Raw genomic sequence first — 20,951 nt, 5'->3', positions numbered from 1 at the left:
AAAGCTGTAAGTCTAGATTGTGGTTTGGTGAGAAAAACTAAAATCTCGTCAGCATATGCTGCCAGCTTAATTTGTTGAGGATCCGAGACAAAACCTGTGATTGAGTTATTCTGGCGTATTCTTGAGAGAAAGGGTTCTAAGGCCAAATTGAAAAGAAAAGGGGACAAGGGGCATCCTTGGCATACTCCTCGTTTAAGATTAAAGTAGGGGGAGATGAGGCCATTGGTAGATATGGCGGCCTTGGGCTCAGAGTAAAGTAGGGCTATTAAAGAAATTATTTTCGGTCCAAACCCAAACCACTTGAGAGCGTGGAAGATAAAAGGCCAGTAAACCCTATCCAAGGCCTTTTCTGCATCTAACGCAATTGCCGCCAAGGAGTCCGGATAATGTGGTGATGTAGATAAAATGTCAAAGAATAAGCGTGTATTGTCAGTGATGTTGCGACCTTTGACAAAACCTTATTGTTCTTTTCCAAGCAGCATGGGAAGATATGGTTCTAATCTTAGGGCTAGAGCTTTCAAGAAAATTTTATAATCTACGTTAACTAAGGATATAGGTCTATAATTCTTACAGTAACGTAAATCCTTATCAGCCTTTGGTATTAGACAGATCAAGGCTTTGGAAAAAGATCCAGTGTAATTACGGGAAGAGATAAAGGAAGAAAGAAGAGTGTGTAAGTGTGGGAGTAATAGATGAACGAAATGTAAATAAAATTCCACTGTGAAGCCGTCTGGGCCCTTGTCTTTTTTAAGAGTTTTTAAAGCATTTAACAATTCTGTTTGTGTAAGTTCAGCTTCCAAAGAGGCTAAATCTAATTGGGGATTAATATGTTTTTGAATCGTGGAGAAATATTGGGATATGTCTGTATCTGAGGGTGTGTTTTCTGGTGTGTAAAGGTATTGATAGAAATGTACAAATTCTTGGAGTATTTCAGTGTCTTTGAATTTCGGTGCTTGGCTATCATTTATAATGGAATCATAATGAAGTTTCTGTTGTTTAATCTTTAGATAATTGGCTAGAAGTTTGCCTGATTTATTTTGGCCACCATAATACTTTGCTGAGGATTTCAGTAAGTATAGGGAGGCCTGTTCGGTAGTGGACTCGTTAAAAGCGATTTTTGCAGTGATGAGATCTTTAAGGGAGTCCTTCGACTTGGAGGTGTGGAAGGAGTGCTCAAGTTTTTTAATCTTAGCAAGAAGTGTGTTATGTAATATGCGGGAAACTTTACGTTTATTTGACACAAATCTAATGATGAAATCCCGAGTGGTGGCCTTAAAGACGTCCCACACTGTATGAAAGGAGACATCATTCGTTAAATTAATGTGAAAAAACTCTTGAGCAAAAGAGGTAAAAGATGAATTGAAATTAGGGTCAAGGAGTAAGGAATTATTGAAACGCCATTTTTTTGGCAATGTGGCTTGATTTAAAATGTCTAATTGAATTGAAACAGGTGCATGATCCGAAATGAGTATAGGGCCTATGTCAGCAGAACGTAAGGATTGGGAAATATTGCGCGAAATAAAAATATGGTCTATTCGAGATTGTGTTTGATGTGGAGAGGAAAAAAAGGAGTATTCTCTTGTGGATGGGTTGCAGAAGCGCCATGAGTCTAATAAGTTTCTTTGTTGAATAGTTTGTGTGAAAACTTTGTGTGGCGTGTTTATTGATAAAAATTCTAAATCCCCCTTTATCCTAAACGGGTCCATCACTTGGTTGCAGTCTCCTGCAAGAATAACGTTTTCTGATGGGTACTTAAGCAATAATTGAGATATACGAGAGCAATACGTGGCATCACCGCTAGTAGGGGCATAAATGTTAAGCAAAGACAGAGGGGTCTTCCCCAGCAGGAGGTTAGTGAGAATCCACCTACCCTCTGTGTCGGATTCTTGAGATACAAGCTTGGCATTCAGTGCTTTGTGACAAAGAGTTATAACCCCATGCCTTTTGCCATCTCCTGGTGAGAAAAAGATTTCACCAACCCAATTTCTTTTGAGTTTTAGTGATTCGCCTTCGGTAAGATGTGATTCTTGCAGTAACGCAATATTAACATCTAATTTGGAGAGGTGAGATAAGACTCTCTGTCGCTTAATGGGGGAGTTCAAGCCTCTGACGTTCCATTTGACAATTTTCAAAAACATTTGTGAGATGAAAGTAATAAAAACATAAGTGAACCAATAAAATCTCGTAAATTGTGAACAATAGTACATGTGAAAAATTCAGCAATAGGAACAATAAAAAACATTGAAGTAAACCTTATATTAGGTACGAAGATATTAAAAGTTAAAACCAATTGAGAGAAGCTGAAAAGGTGGGAAAGATGAAGAAAAGGAAGAAGCAAGATTGGAAAAAGAGGCAAATGATAGAAACGTGTATGATAAGAAAGAAGAGGGGAAAAAAGGAGAAGGGGTGAGAGCTGTAAAGATGAATATAAGAAAAAGTATCATATCCACAAAGAAGACAAAACAATGGAAGGATGTGGGGGGGGGAGACCATATGCAATGATGACGTACCCAGACTCCATGAGGTAAGGCGGGGAAGACTTCGGGATGTAAACAACATTCAAAACTAAAAGGTCAAGCACATGAGGTTAGGTCCTGTGTAAAAAGAAAAAATAATGGTTAATACAAACAGGATGGAATATGTCACAACACATTATGAGGTCATAATGTGAAATGGAAGAAGATAATGAGAACAAACCGACCATTATACGATGACAAAATCCATTCTAGAATTCTGTAAGTAAAACAACATACTGAAAAGCTAAACCCTATTCCAATATATAACAGAAGAAGAGCTATTTAGAGATTAATGAGATCAAACAAACCATTATACCATGGCAAAAGGTATACTAAACTTCTATAGTTAAAACAGCACACTGAGGATTTAATCCCTATTCAAATATATTCCAGATGAAAAACTATTTAAAGTGAGTGCTGGAAATGTCCATCTTTTCTGGGCATTGGTCATTGTGCATTGAGGAAACTCTTCAGCTTTGTTAGGTCCTCATAAGTCGTGGTGTTATTGTTGAGAGGGACTTTAAACAAGCAAACATGAAGCAATCCAAAACGAGCTCCAATTGAACGCAACGCTGGACGCAAATTGAGGAATTCTTTGCGTCTATCTGCTGTGCATTTGGCGTAGTCTTGCGAGAAGAACAGTTGACCTGAAAATGAAATGCGCTTCAGGAGCCTAACTGCGGAAAGCACTTTGAGGAGGTCCGTATACTCAAGGAAATACAATATAACTCCTCTTGGTCTTTTCGTGCTTGAGGGTGTTGAATGCAGTGGGCCCAGTCTATGAGCACGTTGTATATTGAGAGTAGTGCCCTCCGGTAGATTTAGTACTGTCGGTAGAAATTTTTGAAAGAAGGAGATGGGATCCGATCCCTCCGTGCCTTCTGATGATCCATAAATGCGAAGGTTGTTGCGTCTGTTTCTATTTTCAAGGCTTTCAACCTATTTTTGCAAGGATGTAATCTGGGAATGAAAGATGTCTACTTTGTTGTAACATGCTCTGAGAGTTTCAACATTATGTTCAATCTTGGTGACTCTTTCTTCCAATTTTTCCCATCCATCGGTTAAGATTTGTATTTTAGAATTTGTCTCTTCAACAAATGGCCGCAGAGTTCGAATTTCCTCCAGAAGGAGATCCATGGAGACAGACGAAGAAGGCTTGGGTGGAGAGGGTGGATTTTGTTTAAGGCGTTTAGTTGTTATTTTAGTAAGAGAAGAGGAGCCATTAGTCGTATTCGTAGAAGCAGCTGTTTTGGGCGTCGAAGTTTGGGAGTCCTCCATTTTAATGGAGTTCACACGTGACTTTGAATGAACAATAAATCCACGATGTGAAGATATTTGCGATGAAGATACTTTTTTTAACCTACCCATGCAATGGGGAGAGTTAAAACCTATACAGAAAAGGTAATGTAAAACTGCAAGGTATAATTTACGTGCGCAATTCCACATAATAATAGTAGGCAAGGCACACTGTAACAGAATTTGCTTGCATTTGGCGCATGACAGAATATCAAAATATACATTTACCAATAAGCATGAAGTGAAATATAAAAGTGATATCTGTATGCTTAAATGGAATAGAATATATGTATGAAATGTAAGTCACCACAATACATTACAAGAGTGTGTCTATGCCCAAGCAAACCATACCACATGCTTAGCTTAATACCATATCCAATAAAGCCACTTTAAATAAAGAATCTCGTGGTACACTCATATAACATTGTAGGTTCTGAGAGAAACGCAGCTAAGAAATGCAGATATTTGCACATACACATATTAGCAACACAGGAACAAGGTTGCTGAAATGCCCATCTAAAGCCTATTAATACAAGCGCAAGGGAGTAATGTCCAAATTCACTTTTCTATATGACTTCTAGCGTGAAACATCCATAATCAGTGAACCGGGGTCAGTAAATGAATAAAACATTGCACCTTTCTGAAGAAATTCAGAGTGCGATGGAAATAATCTCCTCAGTGTGCAGACTGCTTTGAAGCCACAGTTCTCATTCAGTTAGTCAGGAAGCCATGTGTTTCACAGAAAGGGCATTGCAAGGCAAAATGAGGAAATAAATCACTGCAGAATTTAACTTTAGAGTTCTTCTCATGTTAGTTCAATTTGTTAACCTCCAGAAATCTATGCTGCCAGTGAAAATGCAAACTGAAAGGAAACCGGGCTCTCCCAGTGCGAGAGCCGAAGTTAAGCAGCTGTCACAGATACCTCAGCTGTGAGCAGAAAGGTTAATAAAAGGTCAAAGCTTGCCAGAAAGAAGAGGAAAATACTTCAATTTAGAGGCTCTTACATTCCGACCATATATTATGCAGTTTTGCAGACCTTCAAGACTCCAGTGAAGCCAGAAAATCCCTCAGAAAGCCCCTTGACCTCAAGCGAGTCACAGGAATGCCGCCATCTTCCTCGGGCTCAAGCCACGCCCCCCCAGGAGTAAGTCTCATTCTGTACCAGTCAAACAAGACTTAGTCTCTTTTGAGACTGCTAGCAAAGCAGTTTCGGTGCCGTGAAGAGGTCAAATTCCTGATTGGGCAGGCATGCAGGTGGTTATTGGCGACAATGAATCCATAGAGAGTTGCTAATTAATAAATGTTTCCAGCACCTTCATGGAGAATGACAAAAGGAAGAATGGCCGATAGTTCTCTAATTTGAAGGCATCTACCTTGGCTTGTTTAAGAGGAGTTTCACTATTGTATGTTTCTAGGCAGAGGGAATGCTAGATGTAGCGATGGACCGATTTTAGAAGCTCAAACATAGCCAGAAAATTGACCACTGAGGCAGCTTTGAGAATGAGGCTGGACAGTACGATTTAATAGGGTTGGCTACTTTAGCCAGATTAGCCAAGGTTGAAAACCTGGAAATTGTCTAATACCTTTCCTACAATCTCGTCTACAAGATAGTTAGCCCAAGTGCTCTGGCTACTGACCAAAAAGGTCCTATCTGGAAAGGAGAAAAAAAATGTTGACTTTATTTAAAAAATAAAAAAAAACGAATGGGCAAATTCATTGTATCCTGTGGGTTTAGGAAGTAGTAGGGGTGCTTTAAATAATAGTCCATAAACGTCTTTACAATAGTGAAGACCATTGGGGCCTTTTTTAATTTTCTGAGCAATGAATGTTGCCAACACCATCTTGATGGCCCTGTAATGTGTCTGTCTCGCTACTCTATTTATTGTTTATTTTATCAGCGTTCTAGGATTTACGCCACTTGTGTCTCATTGTACACTTTATTCGGGGCCAAAACTCTGGCTTCAAACCACGGTTCCAGAGGTGTAGATGTTTTTGGGGAACATTTAAAATAGGGATCATTTGATTTAAGGTCCCGTAAAGCCATCGCTTCATCTCCAACTCTGCCTTGTCAACAGGTCTGGGGAAACCAAGTTTAGACTGATCAGGGGGATAAAGTTTAGAAAATGCCGAAAGGTGGCTAAAGTCCAAAGTGTTAAGTATAGACCATTTTTTGGTCTATGAAGCTCATTACGAGGGATAGCCAAAAAGGCTTGCATGGTGATAGATGCATTTAGGGACCCCAGAATAGCCAGCCCAATCTAGGGAAAATGGATGGCTAACCATCAAAGAGGTTAGATTGAAGAAAACTGGGTCTAATATGTGCATAACCCTGAGTGTTCACCAGCTGCTTAACTTGCATCTATATGCGCAGTTCTTATAAAAATGCAAATTAAGGACCCTGAGAATGGTAAAGTTATCTGCTTTCAGTACCTATGGGGAAATACTCCATCAACTAAGGACGAGTAAACACAGTGAGGAAGCCTGATGGGTGATAAGTACATCTGTGAAACAAAAGTGAGAGGAAAAGTTTATTGTAAAGAGGTTACTGTCACATCCCGGAATTTGGACATCTCTACCCCTGCATTTTATAAATTGCTGTTAGACTATCTTATCTTCAGAAGACTGCTCAAGAGTTGGCTCTTCCCCACATAATCATCATACTCAAACAGAAATGTACAGCAAATCCCTGTGTATATGAGCAGTTATTTGGATTGGGAGCATGACCTGGCGCCAATGTAGACAGGAGCGGTCTGCGGAGCTCTGGCCGGCATATCCCCAATCGCAACTATCCTGAGCTCCGAGCGCGAATTCTGTAAGATTAGTGAGGCAGAAAGTCCCCAGGGCAAGGTTCCTCGCAGTAAATAGCAGTGGAAGCCGGTAAACGCGGTGAAATCGCCCGACTTTATCCTCACTGGGGACCGCACAGTGCAAAACAAGATGACGACCGCGATGCAGAGAGGCCGAAACCTCTGAAGCCTGAAGAACGAGTAGAGAGACCAAATCAACCAACTGCTGTTCCGGAGGCAAGAAGAGAGGCCGCGGCTATGGCGGAGACGTGCCCCGGGAGCCGTCTGCCAAGAGGAGAGGGAGCAGAGCCGGTCAACCCACTGCGGCGCACCGGAGGGGCCTGTGCACATCGCCGTGAGGCGGAAGAACCTGCTCCAGAAACGACACAACAGAGTGATTTGCTCTCACCTAGACGAGCGCTCAGTAAATACTGGTGCAGGAGGCCAGACAATCCTCGCTCTGATCAAGAAGGCGGATGGGCCCAGTTGGGGAGAGTACAACCAGTGTACCGGGCCACCCTCGGACCTGGCGGCGAGCCTGGAAGAACAAAGCCTGTGAAGTGAAGGCCCAGAGGAAAGCGCCAACCGCTGATTTAATGCACCACTAGGAGTGAGGAAGATCTGGGTGAGTGGAGCTACGCAGTGGATGGCAGGAACGGCCCCAAACTCCTGCAGCTCGGATTAGCAAAGAGTGAGCAGAGGGCACGATCACAGGAGATCGAGCGGTGACTCTGGTTCTGGCCGGGAAGCATAACCCACGAGATCTGCGAAGCCTGAGGTGAGGAGCTCTGGGTATGGAGGCGGCCAAGGGAAAACAGATAAATTAGGTCAGATTAAAGGAGACAACAGGAACACACGTTTGGGGCAACCGTTAAAGAACATTCTGCATCGCAGATCAGGAACGCAATGCGCCATACGCCTGGTTCAGTCTCCTCCTGTGGACCACAGGTCTACATCCAGCGGCCTGCCAAGGGACAGCACAGAGAGCAGCCCATTGACGCATAAAGGAGTTGTGGGCCCTGCCTGAACACCACCTGCGCTGTCCGTACATACTAGCACTGTGATCGCAAAGAGCCACCAAGAGGGATGGGGAAAGTATCCAAGCGGAAAGGTTATAATGCCCCCAGCGTAGAGGGAGCCAGAACCCAGACAGACAAAGACGAAAGCATGGAATCGAGAAAGGAGCCGCCGTTGTGCGGCCCACCTTGACGGTCATTATGCAGGCCATCACGGCCTCCAAGGAGGTGCTAGAGGTGAAAATAGACGCAATTGGAACAGATCTGAACCTACTAAAAGACGACCACTGCAAATTAAAAGAAAGAGTGGCAACCACTGAACAAACACTTACAGACCTCCCTGCGATGGTAATAACCTTACAAAAATCGCTCCGACAGGTAGAGGCCAAGGTTAAAGTGCTTGAAGTGCGGGCGGAGGACAGTGAGTGGAGATCAAAAGAGCAAGAGCACAACTCAGGCGCCTTACTCGAAGGAGGTCCGATCTCAGACGTAAAGCGCTGCAAGTGGTGGAGGAGCTTAGCCAAGGTGGCTCTAGCCCTAGATCAAGCAAGACTGGGCAGGGAGCAGATGGGTCAAATGGTTCCCTGGCCACCAGTGCCAACGAGGATTCAGAAACTGAACTGACGAAGATTATATCCCAGTCGGCGGACAATATTGTGTAATGGTGTCATGAAGAGAAGATTAAGCAGCAGTATGCACAGCTGGTAGACTGGCCTGAGACTGAGGGAGTAACCATCGAGGTCTTGATTCCTAATGGAAAGGCTGCAGATATGCAGCATGCAAGCCGGGACCCAAATTCAAGTCACGACACGGGGGGGTATGGCCTGATGGTGCTCCAGGGCTTGATGTGTAAGCTGCATAGCCCCACCGCCACAAGAAGACTTACTGGTAACTTTGTTCGAGTTTGGATGGGAGCTGGGCTATCTGTACCTGTCCTGGGGAGTTGGGGTTCTTGTTCAATTCAGGGGTTGTTTTTAGGGGCCAGACGTGTTGAAGGTAAGGTAGATAATGGGGAAGGGGTGACACCAGCACAATGGCTCCCCCCATAGATCTTGAATGCATATCATGGAACGTGTGGGGGATGCATACTATGTCCAGACGCCACAGAATACATATGTACTTAGTGAGGAGGGGGGTACAAATCGCTCTACTCTAGAAGATGCATATAATAGCGACAGAAGGGGCCGCGCTGCCGCGTAGATGGCGGGGCCAAGTGTATCACACAAACTTCTCGTCTTTTGCCAGAGGGGCCCTGATCTGGATAAGGGCGGGAGTACCATTTCAGTGCACTGGGCAAATAATTGACCCTGAGGTGATATATGTCATGTTGCTGGGAAGGTTAGATGGTAGAGATGTAGCAGTGGGTAGCATTTATGGTCACAAAATGCAGCAAGCATTATTTCTGACTCAACTCTCCAGAACGTTGGCTCCAGCACTGACTGGATCGATAATTTTAGGGGGGGGGGGGGACTTAATTGTATTACGGATGTGGGGTTAGATCGTTCCCACCCTCCTCATCATAACTCTCCCATGCATAACATAGCTTTAGCACGAAGGCACTGGCAGCAGCAATGGGGGGGTTAGTGGACACCTGGAGGGTGAAACACCCAGGGGACAGAGACTATTTCTTTTCCTCTGCAGTACACAAGTTACATTTCAGACCAGATTCCATACTGTGTTCCTCTGACATGCATGAATGTACACAGATAAGCGATCTAGCCAGGGCAATTTCAGGTCCTAACCTGCTATTGTTGGGGCTAACCTGGCCCGAGAGAGGCCCAAAATCCCCACCAGGCGCCTGAGACCTGGAGGACGAAGTCTTGTAAGCGACAATGCGCACCGCTATCAAGCAATATTTCATAGAGAATGACGGCACAGGGATATCTAATAGATTGGGACGGCTTTAAGACCGTAATATGAGGGCGTTGCATCTCGGAAGTGGTGGGAGTACGAAAGGTGCTTACGAAGGACACACTGGTGGCCGGGCAAAGAATTCTGGACCTAGAGAAAGAAAGATCGGAAAGGAGAGATAAGCAGGAGGAGCTCTTGACACCCAAAGAAGCAGTAGCTGAGCAGGTAGAGAGGCTACGTTGCTTCGAGTATAAGAATTATTTGGTCCGAGCTCACTCTGAAAGGGACAAGTCCGGGGCCTAACATACTTATGAGGCTGAGAGCAGAGGGCGGTCTGGCGGTACCTGACTTTGAGTACCATTACCTCGCAGTACAACTACAGTGGCTTACGAAGTGGGTGGCGAGCAGACTAAGAGGGACAGTAGCACAGGGAAACACAACGCCAAGTCTGAAGCTGCTGTCAAGAGTAATGCTGAGACTCCCTATTCAGGATCGAGAAATGACCACATAATTGAAAACCGCACGTAAGTGTTGGAACAGGAGCTTGCGAAGGTCTAAAACTAAGTGCCCTTATTCCCCAGAGATCCCACTGATTATGTGTGAGGCACTACCTCATGGAGAAGACTGGCGCAGTTTGGAGGCCTGGGGAGAGTTAGTAGTGTCCTCACTGGGGAATTTATATGACTAGGGGAACCTGATCCCATTTAATGATTTTAGTGAGAGAGATGATATACCTGGGGGAGATTTCCTTTTGCACACTGCCTTCACAGCAGTGATTTGCAAACACTGAAGGGAGGAACCACAGGCGTTGGTGGGGTGTCAGTATATAGTAACTGCAGCTGGAACCTTCAAGGCGATCACCTGTCTCTACAGGCAACTCCCGTATGAGACACTCCCTCCCTTGAGTAAATTGCATCAGAAATGGGATAAAGACTTGGGCGAACCAATTGCTGAGAAAGCATGGGGGAGTTAGTGGAAAAGGCATGGAAGAACAGCAGAAATGCAAGATTTCAATCGGTACACTTCGAGCTGCACAGAGCCTACCTCACACCGGACAAAATTATTAAATATTTCAATACACGAACAGCAGCTTGCCCACGCTGCAACCTAGAAGGAGCAGAATTCCTACACATGTTTTGGAGTTGCCCGAACCTGGGGGATTTTGGGGAAGTAGTAGCTACAACTTTAGCAGATGTGACCTGCAAAGAGGGGGCAATAACAGCTGAGTATGGTCTACTACACTGGTTTCCCCCATACGGCTAAAAATAAGGTGACAACTAAGTTTCAGGACCTTGGCCTGGTACTAGCAAAAAAAGGCATCACCAGTGACTGGAAGTCAAGAGGAGGCCCTAATATACTCAGATGGAAAAAAGAATTCATAACATGGGCAGAATGTGAGGGGGAAGTAAGGTTGCGAATAGCCAAGAAAACAGGGAGCGAAAGAACGCTGGAGACAGCTAGAGCCTGGGCACCGTTGGTAGAATTATTGAGGAATCCAGAGAACAAGGTTGAAGAGGACCTAACTGGAAACCTATGTAGGTGAAAGTTGAATCCCACCATTTAGGAACAGGGGAGCAGATGTGCACCAGTAGTAACTCCTCAGAATGATGAGATACAAGCTCTGGGCTCATAATGACAGCCAACAAAGCAAATGGATATGCATCCCCGCATTAGGAAGACAAGAGACCGCGTGCACACGACATGCCTGGGGGGTTGTGTGGGGGTGGGAACGGGGGGTAACCGGGGATAGATTGCAATGTTAATTATTTGTTATTAAATGTTTAGTTTAAACCAAAGGGAACTAGGTGGATTGAATGTAATGTAGCTTGCAGTGCCCTTGCTAAAGCGACAGTGGAGAGTAGAGGACTTGAGCTGCTGGCACGATGTGCCATTCTACCTTGGACATGTCACTGGAGTTTATTGGAACATGCGACTGAATAACCGCATCTAGAAACATTGTATTACATTGCTCCGACTAATATGAATGTCTGCTCAAACGCTCAACAAAATCTGTTTACAAAAAAAAAGCGCAGTTATTTGGATTCTATACATGTATATGTCTATTCCCTTGTATAAACGTTTGCAATTATGTTTATAACTATTCAGATATTCATTAGGTCTGCTTAACAAATGTACATATTACTTATTGTTCTATGTTTAACAGGTTTATAGGCAGGCCTGGGCGTTGTTCGTGGAGTTTTGCTACGCGGAACTCCGCGAAGTGACAGAAAAACTCCACGAAGTTCCACAAGTGGCGGAGTGCAGTGCGAACTGCCGTTCGCGCTGGTCTTCCTGCCACTCGAGTAGAAATTTTACCCAAGCGGCAGCTTGCGCACGCGTACTTACCGTTTCCGAGCGAGGGGGAAACACTCCACTGCACTACTCGAAGTGGAGTTTTCTGCACTCTGCGAATGGGGCGAAGTTCACCGCTATTTATAGGTCACTGCATAAATAAGTATATTTTTATCTTAACTATCTACTATTGCTTCACTATTGAATTATTCAAAGGAAAAAAGGGAAAAAATTAAAAACAAATAAATTAGCTTGAAGTACAGCAACACATAAAATTCTTAGTTTATTGAATACAACCTAAATCTACATAGATCACCTTCCTTATATATATACCTTCTGTGTACTTATGTATCTTTATATTTATTACTTTGCTCCTAATTCAGCATCTCCAATGCATTACCCTGTATTTTACCCTATACCTCTCTCAATATATCCTGTACCTCTGCTCTGACTCATCCCAACCCTCATTCCACTACTTCTCCAATGCATTACCATATAACGAACCCTATACCTCTCACAGTATATCCTCTGCCTCCACTCTGATTCACCCGAAATCCAATTCCCCTACTATGATCTCCAAAATATCCCTTTCTAGAATCTTGCATCATCTCAAACCTCTTTTGCTATTCAGATCTCCCAAACGAGCCTTTCTAAACCCTTCCCGCATGTATCCCTCCTAGACCAATCTCATTTCTCTCCCTAATCCACTTCTAGAGAGTCTTCCCTCCTCTATCTCTCGTTTACTCATCCAAAACCCCCTTCTATTGCTATGATCTCCAAATAAACACTTTCTAGACTCTTCCCTCTTCTATCCAACTGACAGACTGACATGCCCACTGCTCAAATTAATTTCATATTTCCATATACTAATTCACCACTAATATTTTTTGGGTTCCGGAGTATCATGCTACTTGCCGAAAAGTGTTTCAATGCCTCGGCAGCGGTGGTAAGTGCTATATGAATGCAATCACAATTGCAAAGTTATCCATCCTAATGTTGAAACAAAATCCTTTGATGACATGAATTGCTAGATCCAAATGTTTGGGGTTGCTATCACTGTTCCTACTGGCAGTCGATGTACTAGTGCTTTCTTTGTTTACATTGGCTGCAAGTGGCTCCCTCTTGTCAGTTCTAGCATTCCAATCCCCTGATCCTGAAGCTTGTGCAGGCGGTCTGTCACAATAAATGATCACGTTTTAAAGCTCTTTGTATGATAAGAATGAAAAACTGAGGGCCACCCGTGTTAAATATTTCCCATTGACTGCCACAAGGTGGCTGATTAATCTACCACCCAAGCTTTCCACTTATGCTCTTAGTCATTGTAGAAAACGTTGGGTGGAGCAGCACTTTGTTTCGTTTCCAAAGGTTGCAAACAGAAAAGGGAGCTCTACTTGCAGGGGTTCTGTCATCATGCTTCTAAAGGAAGCTTCTTTATGGCTTTTTATCCCCATAGGGAGTTTTTGGGGGATAAAGGGATTTATTTTCCCATATTCAGACGTTTGTTTTCTTTCTCAAAATGTAAGGTTGTCCTTCCTACATTCTGACTCCTGGAAAGCAGGGGTACCATCTGCGGCGAAAGTTAGTCATATTCTGAGTGACAGCCAACCTTGTGCCTCATCCTCTTAGGCTTTGATCATTGATGCGTCAGACGGATGCAGCCACCGAAAAACGAAACACGCCCAAGTAAAATTATATAATTCTACCTTTCCTACTCCTGCTGCCTCCTCTAATTTTCAGCCAGTCTCCTGGCATGTGAATGTTAATTAGCATGTCAGAAGACTCTTTTTACAGACTTATTATTTTGATTAATCTCCTTTGCAGAACTGGCTTTGCATCAGACCATAATACAGATATAAAATGAAACATTACCAGAAAAGCATAATTAGGCAATTAAATAAACATAATAGCATCTACTGCATTAATCTCTTTAGTTTTAAGGGACATCACAGGGATGGTCATCCAAGTAAGTGAACCTAAAATTAGATTGTGCTGAACATCATTCAATTCGTAGTTTTGAAGGAAATTTTGATAAAGCTCCTTGGGAGCTGAAGGGGTGTATATACCTTGGGGCGTCTGTCGCCAAGACAGATGTCTATGGGGCCTGTCAAATTCACTACCAACCAAGTAGTTAAGCAAGCAATCAATCAATCAACAGCATTTGTAAAGCGCAACACTGTCATCCCTAGGGGTAGCTGGGCTCTGTTTTTCCAAGGGAGAGGCAGATCTTCAGTCTCTTTCTGAAGTCTGCCAGTACTGGTTGTTCGTGCCAATTCAGTCCAATGTGCATTTTAACAATATGTACGCACAATACTGGCCATCTACCTAGGTTTTTGCATTAGGGAAAATGCTAGCTCAAACCAGTGTTCTTGAAACAAGGTGTTCAGATCGGTAATGGCATTGTCATTTACATGTTCATTGAGAGGAATGCTTTAACGTCTGTCTACTTTCCACAATTTTAAAGAAAAATATTATTTTATTGTTAGTTTTAAATTGGAATCAGACAAAGCTCCATGGGTTACACACAATAATTCAAAAAGCACAGACGCCCCTCCAGTACCTGTTGCACTATTACTACTATCATAACTGATATCCTGCTGTCTCCTCTCTTCCAACTGTCACAGTAACATGACTTGGGTCTTCCTAACGTATATACGTTGCATGTTTGTATAGCTTGAATCGTGTGATATATATATTTATATAGATAGATATATTACAGTGAAACCACCAGTTGTCAAAAGATGTCAGTGATCTGGTCGCTGCAGCCTAATGGCCTGGTTTGTTGCCCAGTGCCGTAAATAGTAGTATCTAAACTGTTCCTGATCAGTCGCATCAAATACTTTTTCACAAGGTTTGATAGGGCTGAGTTGTCCTCATTTGTCGTAGACTCGATCCTGCCATTTTTTAAATGGTTTATTCTTTCATATTCTGCTATGTATAGGAGTCAATGTGGAGGGGAATGTCATTGACTTGTTAAGATATTTCTCTGTAGTTCCATATATTAAAGCTTGTACTGGTAACCTGGCCAGCATACAGTCTCAGCAGCCATGGTATTGTGGGAAGCCCAAAAAGTCCCATACTGTTCTGTCGCCACTGTCCTATCTTTGTGTACTCTGTGGTGACTATATATGCCTTCATGGATCAGTTGCGTAACCACTTAAGTGCTGCCGTCAACACGTTCCCCGGTAGCTACATTACCTTTACAGAACAGCCGTCGGGAAAGTGTTGACGGCCACAAAACATAATGCTTCAGTTGTTTTCATAAGAGCCAATTCAAAAAATCAAAGTTGGCACACGAGGGAGAAGACTCCATCACATCTTGAATGTAGTTTTTTTTTTTTTATTTGTCTGTAACATTAATGTGCACAGCTTGCTCATGTCACAGCAAGACAAAGTGAAAGCAAACCGCACTAATGGCGTGATCCACTTTCATTTTTGATCCGTTCCAGTGGCATAACTCTGCCACCGATTATAGAGTATCTACAGGCGAGGCAGTGCTGAAAAAGGGGGTTTAATCATGCTGTCTCCCTTGTGGATCACTGCTTGGTGATTGCCCTCAAAGGGCAGTCCACAAGCTAGGATCCACTTCCGTACACACCAGGGAAACAAATTTCCATTTTTTTTTTCTTCTTTTTGTTTTAGGAAAAAACAAATGGGATGAAGACAGGCTGCCCAGGCATTGGGCTGCTCTCCCACTCCTTAAGTCCCAACAAGCTTTCTCTCCCCAGGGTAGAGAGCATCCACATCCCATGGCAAGAAAGAGGAAATGGGGATTTGTTTGGACATAACCAGCACAGTGGGTCTAAATCCCATTTTTCTCTTGCTTGCCATTCTGAATTGTTGCACAGTTTGGGCTTGGATTAATTCGGCAAGCAGGGAATCCTGCTAAACCCAGAGATTTGTAAAAACTAGACACCCAGGGGAGACTTGGATAGTTCAAGTTATGTGTATCTTACATCATGCCTTTTCCTCGCATTTATGTGACAGAAATGGTGGGTACCTGCTGGGATCTAATCATCTTCTTTTGATCTGCTTCTGTTGTCGGTGGGAGGCCAAGCCACACAAGTGGAGTAGTTGTTTTGTCAGGAGTGTGGGTGGTAGGAGTTTTGTGGACCCATTTGGTTTAGAGAAGTTTCTGTCTCAAATGTGATTACAAGGTGTACCGCCCTCCTAATATTCTCATCCTTTTGTCACCGATGAAACCTGATTGGTCTTTATGTATCAGATTCAGCAACACAATTGCATGCCTATTGGCTAATGCCTTCATGTATATTCTAATGTTTACGTTTAATGGTGTTGTCTGTATGATGAGCACACCCCAGTGTTCCTTCCCAGTTTGTATAGCACTGCTACATCTGCATTACCCATGGATTCAGTTACCTCTTCTGTGTCCTTTATATTGGAACACTTTTTTCATGGTCTGTGTCAAATGACTTACAGATGTTTTATAAAATGAATGGAATAACCCAACGAGTGATCCGAAGGATTTTGACATTACAATTTGATAGCAAGAGCTACTCGGAAGGTTTCAAAAGACTTTCATTTTGGTCTGTTGCAGTGGTTCATAACCTGTGGTCTGGGGTAACCTGGGGGTCCACAACTCCTACTCAGGGGGTCTGCAACTGCTTAGAAATATAAATAATATTAACAGATTGAAGTGCATATATGAATAAAGTGAAACATTTAAAAGGTTGCATAAATGTGAAGGAATTCGAAATTTTAGGTAAAAAATGTAGAGGATCTCCTCAGTGATTCATGGGAGCACTACAAGGGCATTAAATGAAATATATGACCTCATTTTGATGTTTTTGTAATATATTTATGAATTAAATGTACAATTTCATAATTTGTGTATTTGGTTGAATACTTGGTTCTTTATTTTTGTGTATTGTTTTGTGGTTCAATTCAGAAACATTACGTTAGCCTGTGTCCTCACCTTCTAGTAATGATTCCATGGGGTCCCTGGGTTCCATTTTATGGTTAAATGGGGTCAACAGATTATTACTACCCCTGATTTCCCCCCCCCCCCCCCCCCCAGCATGCATACAGGTGTGATAGTGCGGTGTTTACAGTTTTAAACCTCTCAGAATCGCCTCTGCCGAGATTTGTTTCATATTCCTGAAATGTGGAGTACTCCCACATTCTCTTATTCAGGGAGTTCATTCCACTGACACCAGTGCTTTGAAAGTTGCATATCCGCGACCTTCAATTTTAGTGTGGAATTACCAGTTAGACCTATTTCCCAAGTTGAACATTATGTGCGCCTTTTTCTCTTCCCTTCCCCTCCTCAAGCCCTCCAAAAAACAACCACAACACAAACTAATAGTAAAATAATATTAAACAAAAAAGCTAAACACAATAGTTACATGTCAGGGACCCTTCTGTAACAGGATATTCCTGTTGCTTTCTTCATCCTCGGTTTCTCACGTAGAAAGGCTGCATCATAGACAGGGGCACATGGAGGAGGCATTACCAAATATATTGTTTACCCTTTTGTGTAAGATTGACTGAAATTGCTTCCAGATCTGTGTCTCTGATACCCTTGCAGAGGCGTGTTCTGGATTTGGATAGATGTCGGTGGTGCTGTCAGGCATGGCTTCCTTTCCTTGAGTTTCCATCCTATCTTTCACACTGGTGATTAAGTGATTCTGTCCCTTCATTTGGAATTGGAGTCTACAGAGAAAAGCCCGGTGGAAATGTATATTGTCTTTTTTTTGGTGGTCAAACGTTTCTGCTTTTAGCCAGAATTGCCTGTACAAGATCCTGCGGCAACAAAACACTATCACCTTGAAAGTTGACAGGACTATTCTTCTCGGCTTTAATTAGTAGCTGTTTTTGCTGGCATGACATCATTTTAGCAGCTATATCACTGAATCAGCCGTTCTTTCCTTGTTTTCTGGAACCCACTGTGTAGACCCTTTAAATATGAATTTTTCTTCTACTTTCTTAAAGAGCCAACAACAGAGCAAAGAGCTGTTTTATGCAATCCATGATTTTATGTACCCTCATACTGTCTTGTCTTGCTCAGTTCACAAGCGTTTCAGATTTCTTATGAAGAGTTTTCAATGTGCCTTTCTATCTCTCTAAATTTCCCTTTGTTTCCGACTTCAATGTGAGACCTGATGATCTTCCTACTACTTGATGGTTGACCACTACCTCTGCTATTACCCTATGAACTTCTCTAACACGTGCTTCAAGACTAACGTAAAGAGTGGAAGACTGATTTATAGAGGAGAGTGCTGTTCTCCTCAGTCAGGTGGCTGTCATCCCTCTTCCTCAACATGCTGTCGACAATCTGATTTTAATTAGTGTTTTACATTTTTGCTGTCATGTGTATACAGTGGTCCCCAATGTCTTTTTGCCTCTTTTTGCCCGGTCTGCGACTCATTCAGAGTGTGGTAGGTAGGAAGTACAGGGTATAGAGCTATACTCCTGTGTTCGCCTAGCAAGTTAGTCTCTCAAACTTCCATCCCTGATCTGGTCCTAATTGCAGCCGCTTAACCAGATGTTTCAGTGAGGCTCGATTTAGGTATTCGTTAATCCTAAACTACTTTCTCTTGATAACCAGGATTGCTTGTTATCATATTCCAATTCCAATCAAAATGAGGTACATTGCTCTTTACCTGAACGTTTGCCTTAAGTCCATCTCTCTGTTACAATTTAGCCCCAAGGGAAGTCTCCAGTCTGAAATTTCCAGTAAGTTTTATGGCCTCCACCGCTGTATAGTCTGTTTCGATAAGACCTGCTTTTGCTGCAAGGCTTCAGGAGCACTAATGGTCACCCTGGTCAGCCCCTCCTAGGATGAGGCTGCATCATTTTCTTAAGGCAATCTCCCCAACCCCGTTCTCGTACACTTCAATAGATTGGGACTCCGAGTCCCTGAGTCTGGGTGATTCTTTCCCGCCTCAGTTATTGCAACATTTCTCTTCTGTCCTATGTGTGTCTGCCATCTCACCTGCTTCAAGACGTTACAGGCATTGAGCGGCGGCTCCTGGTCCAGGAACAATGTTGCTCCAACCACCATGCTATCGCACCTCCAGGAGCTTTTTTTCTTGCTCCTCCAAGGTCAGCAAAAGGCCATGGTGTGACTTAAAGGATTGTCACTGCCCTGACCTCTCATTTGAGAGGATTAGGCACACAACAATATGCAGAGTGGTATTGGTACGTGGTCTCTCCATGCCCACTTTCATTTTACTCTTTTGAGGTGCACAGAGAAATGTCTTGAACTGTAAATATGGATGCATTGGAAAGGACACTTGTGACTAACCTGCCTTATGTTCCGTAAATGTGGAGCAACTGGACTATTTATTTGTTTTAGATGATTTGTTTATTTATAATGGTGGTTAGTAAGCTACAAAAAATATATTTGGTGTGGAATACCCATTATTGAATCAATGCAGCTGTGCGATTAAAATTTGCAACTGGCGGAAAGTTGGATAGCATGTGCCATTAAGAAACGTTTATTAAGATCCTAAAAAAGGAATGGCTTTTCTGTTTCTCTCATGTCGGTGTTCAAAAGGAAAATCATGTATAATCCTGATGAAGTCACATCTGTATGTTCAATTTTCCAAATCCCATCTTTTAACCCCTTTTGTGAAAAATGAGTAGATTAACAAATATATGTTGTACCTAGGCTGCTGGTGAAGATGTTATATTGAAACCTGCCTAACAGATCATAGAACCACACAGGAATCGATAAGAAATTTTCTGAAGAAAAGTCTCACAATGGCTTGTTTGGAGTCAACGTTAAGGTATTTTGTGTGGTTTAGTAAAACAGCCAAGTTTTATCTTCTGGGAAACCTTTGCACATGATTGCCTCTCTGCCACAAAAGCCTCTCCTCCCTACCGCACATAATTAAAGCAGCAGATTTGTATGTTCTGTTTGTTGACTGGCATTTTATAGTATGAGAAATGACTACAGTAATGTTTGGAATGAAGTGTAAATGTGTGTTTGAAAATTTTTCTTTTTAATTAACTTATGCAAGCAAGACATTAGCCCGTGTCTCTTCCCCCCCCACCCCTTATTTAATAAATGCCCCCAGGGACCTGGCCCACCTGCGGGCCGATAATTAAAGCGCTGAAATCCACCTGTCATATATTTATCGTCAGCTTGCTGCCAGAGCAGTCCCCTTGCCTGCGACGTTGGTGCCGTCGGTAGCAGCAGCAGCCACCTTGTGTATAGAAAATCCAAGATTCTGTGAAGAATTTCACAAGTAATGGGACAGCACACCAGGAAACGGCACAAGAACTTTATTGTGCACTAGCGTATAAAGGACGACGCGTTTCGGCGTTTGCCTTTGTCAAGGCATATACATATATATATATATATATATATATATATATATATATATATATATATATATATATATATATTCTACAATCTACTGGCGGTCGCCAGTAGATAGTTATAGTTAGGACTGTGTTTCCATAGGAAATCTGAAAATTCTATTTTGAATAACTTTGGCGCCGGTTGACGAATCCTCGCGAATTTTTCAAAATAGGTGGGGCGCTCCGCTCCCCTCCTACCCTGAAAGTCTCGGGGTGATTCGCCAAGCGGGGGCCGAGAAAAAAGGGGGGTCCCAAAACACGTTTTCCCCATGCATTTTTCCATAGGGACCTTTAGTCCAAGGTACAGCCCGAACGGCTGAACAGAATTACTTGAAATTTGGCAGAGAGGTAGTCCTCAGGTCAGGGATGTGCCTTTTGAATATCTGAAGTCAATCTGTTCAGTAGTTCCTGAGAAAAGTTCAGTTAAAAGTACATATATATCTATAAGCGCGCACGGTGACTTGCGCAAGCGCAATTCTGATTGGTTGTTAGATGTCAGTAAACATTCTAATCGGTCGAAATCAGGAAGTGTCGGCCGCCATTTTGTCTCTCGCAGTCTGAGGCAGTGAAAAACAAAGGTGGAGAACGTGAAAAAGGGGCAGGGTGGGACAGTTCCTGACCCCCTAGCCTTTGTCAGGGGGTCACTGAAGGACCCCCAAGGGTGAAAAAAACCTTTATTTTTTTGACGAAAAACAGCGGGGAGCGTGCAACGAGCGCGTACGGCACGCCCACAGCGCGCACACGGGGAAAAACCTGAAAAAAAAAATATTAATAAATACATAACTTGGCATTTAAAAAACTGTACAAATTCACTTAAAAAACCATAGGTTTCACACACGTTATAGTTAGCTGGACAGTTCCCTCGTAAA

The 20,951-nt window shown here is 42.9% G+C and overlaps 1 protein-coding gene across 7 annotated transcripts in view; it reads left to right on the top strand.

Annotated features, from left to right (window-relative positions):
• LYSMD3 (LysM domain containing 3) overlaps positions 1-20,951 on the top strand; it is a 117,472-nt gene that overhangs the window by 14,401 nt on the left and 82,120 nt on the right. For 3 of the 7 annotated variants that reach the window (XM_085632462.1, XM_085632467.1, XM_085632466.1), the window contains exon 2: positions 19,388-19,505. The exons of the other annotated variants lie outside the window; for them this stretch is intronic. The gene's annotated coding sequence lies outside the window, so the exon portion shown is untranslated. The remainder of the gene's footprint in view (positions 1-19,387; positions 19,506-20,951) is intronic. 7 annotated transcript variants of the gene reach the window in all.

Source organism: Triturus cristatus, chromosome 2_1, assembly GCF_964204655.1.
Source record: "Triturus cristatus chromosome 2_1, aTriCri1.1, whole genome shotgun sequence".
Lineage (NCBI taxonomy): Eukaryota > Metazoa > Chordata > Amphibia > Caudata > Salamandridae > Triturus > Triturus cristatus.
The sequence above is the reverse complement of the archived record's forward strand: the minus strand, read 5'-3'. Positions and strand labels throughout refer to the sequence as shown.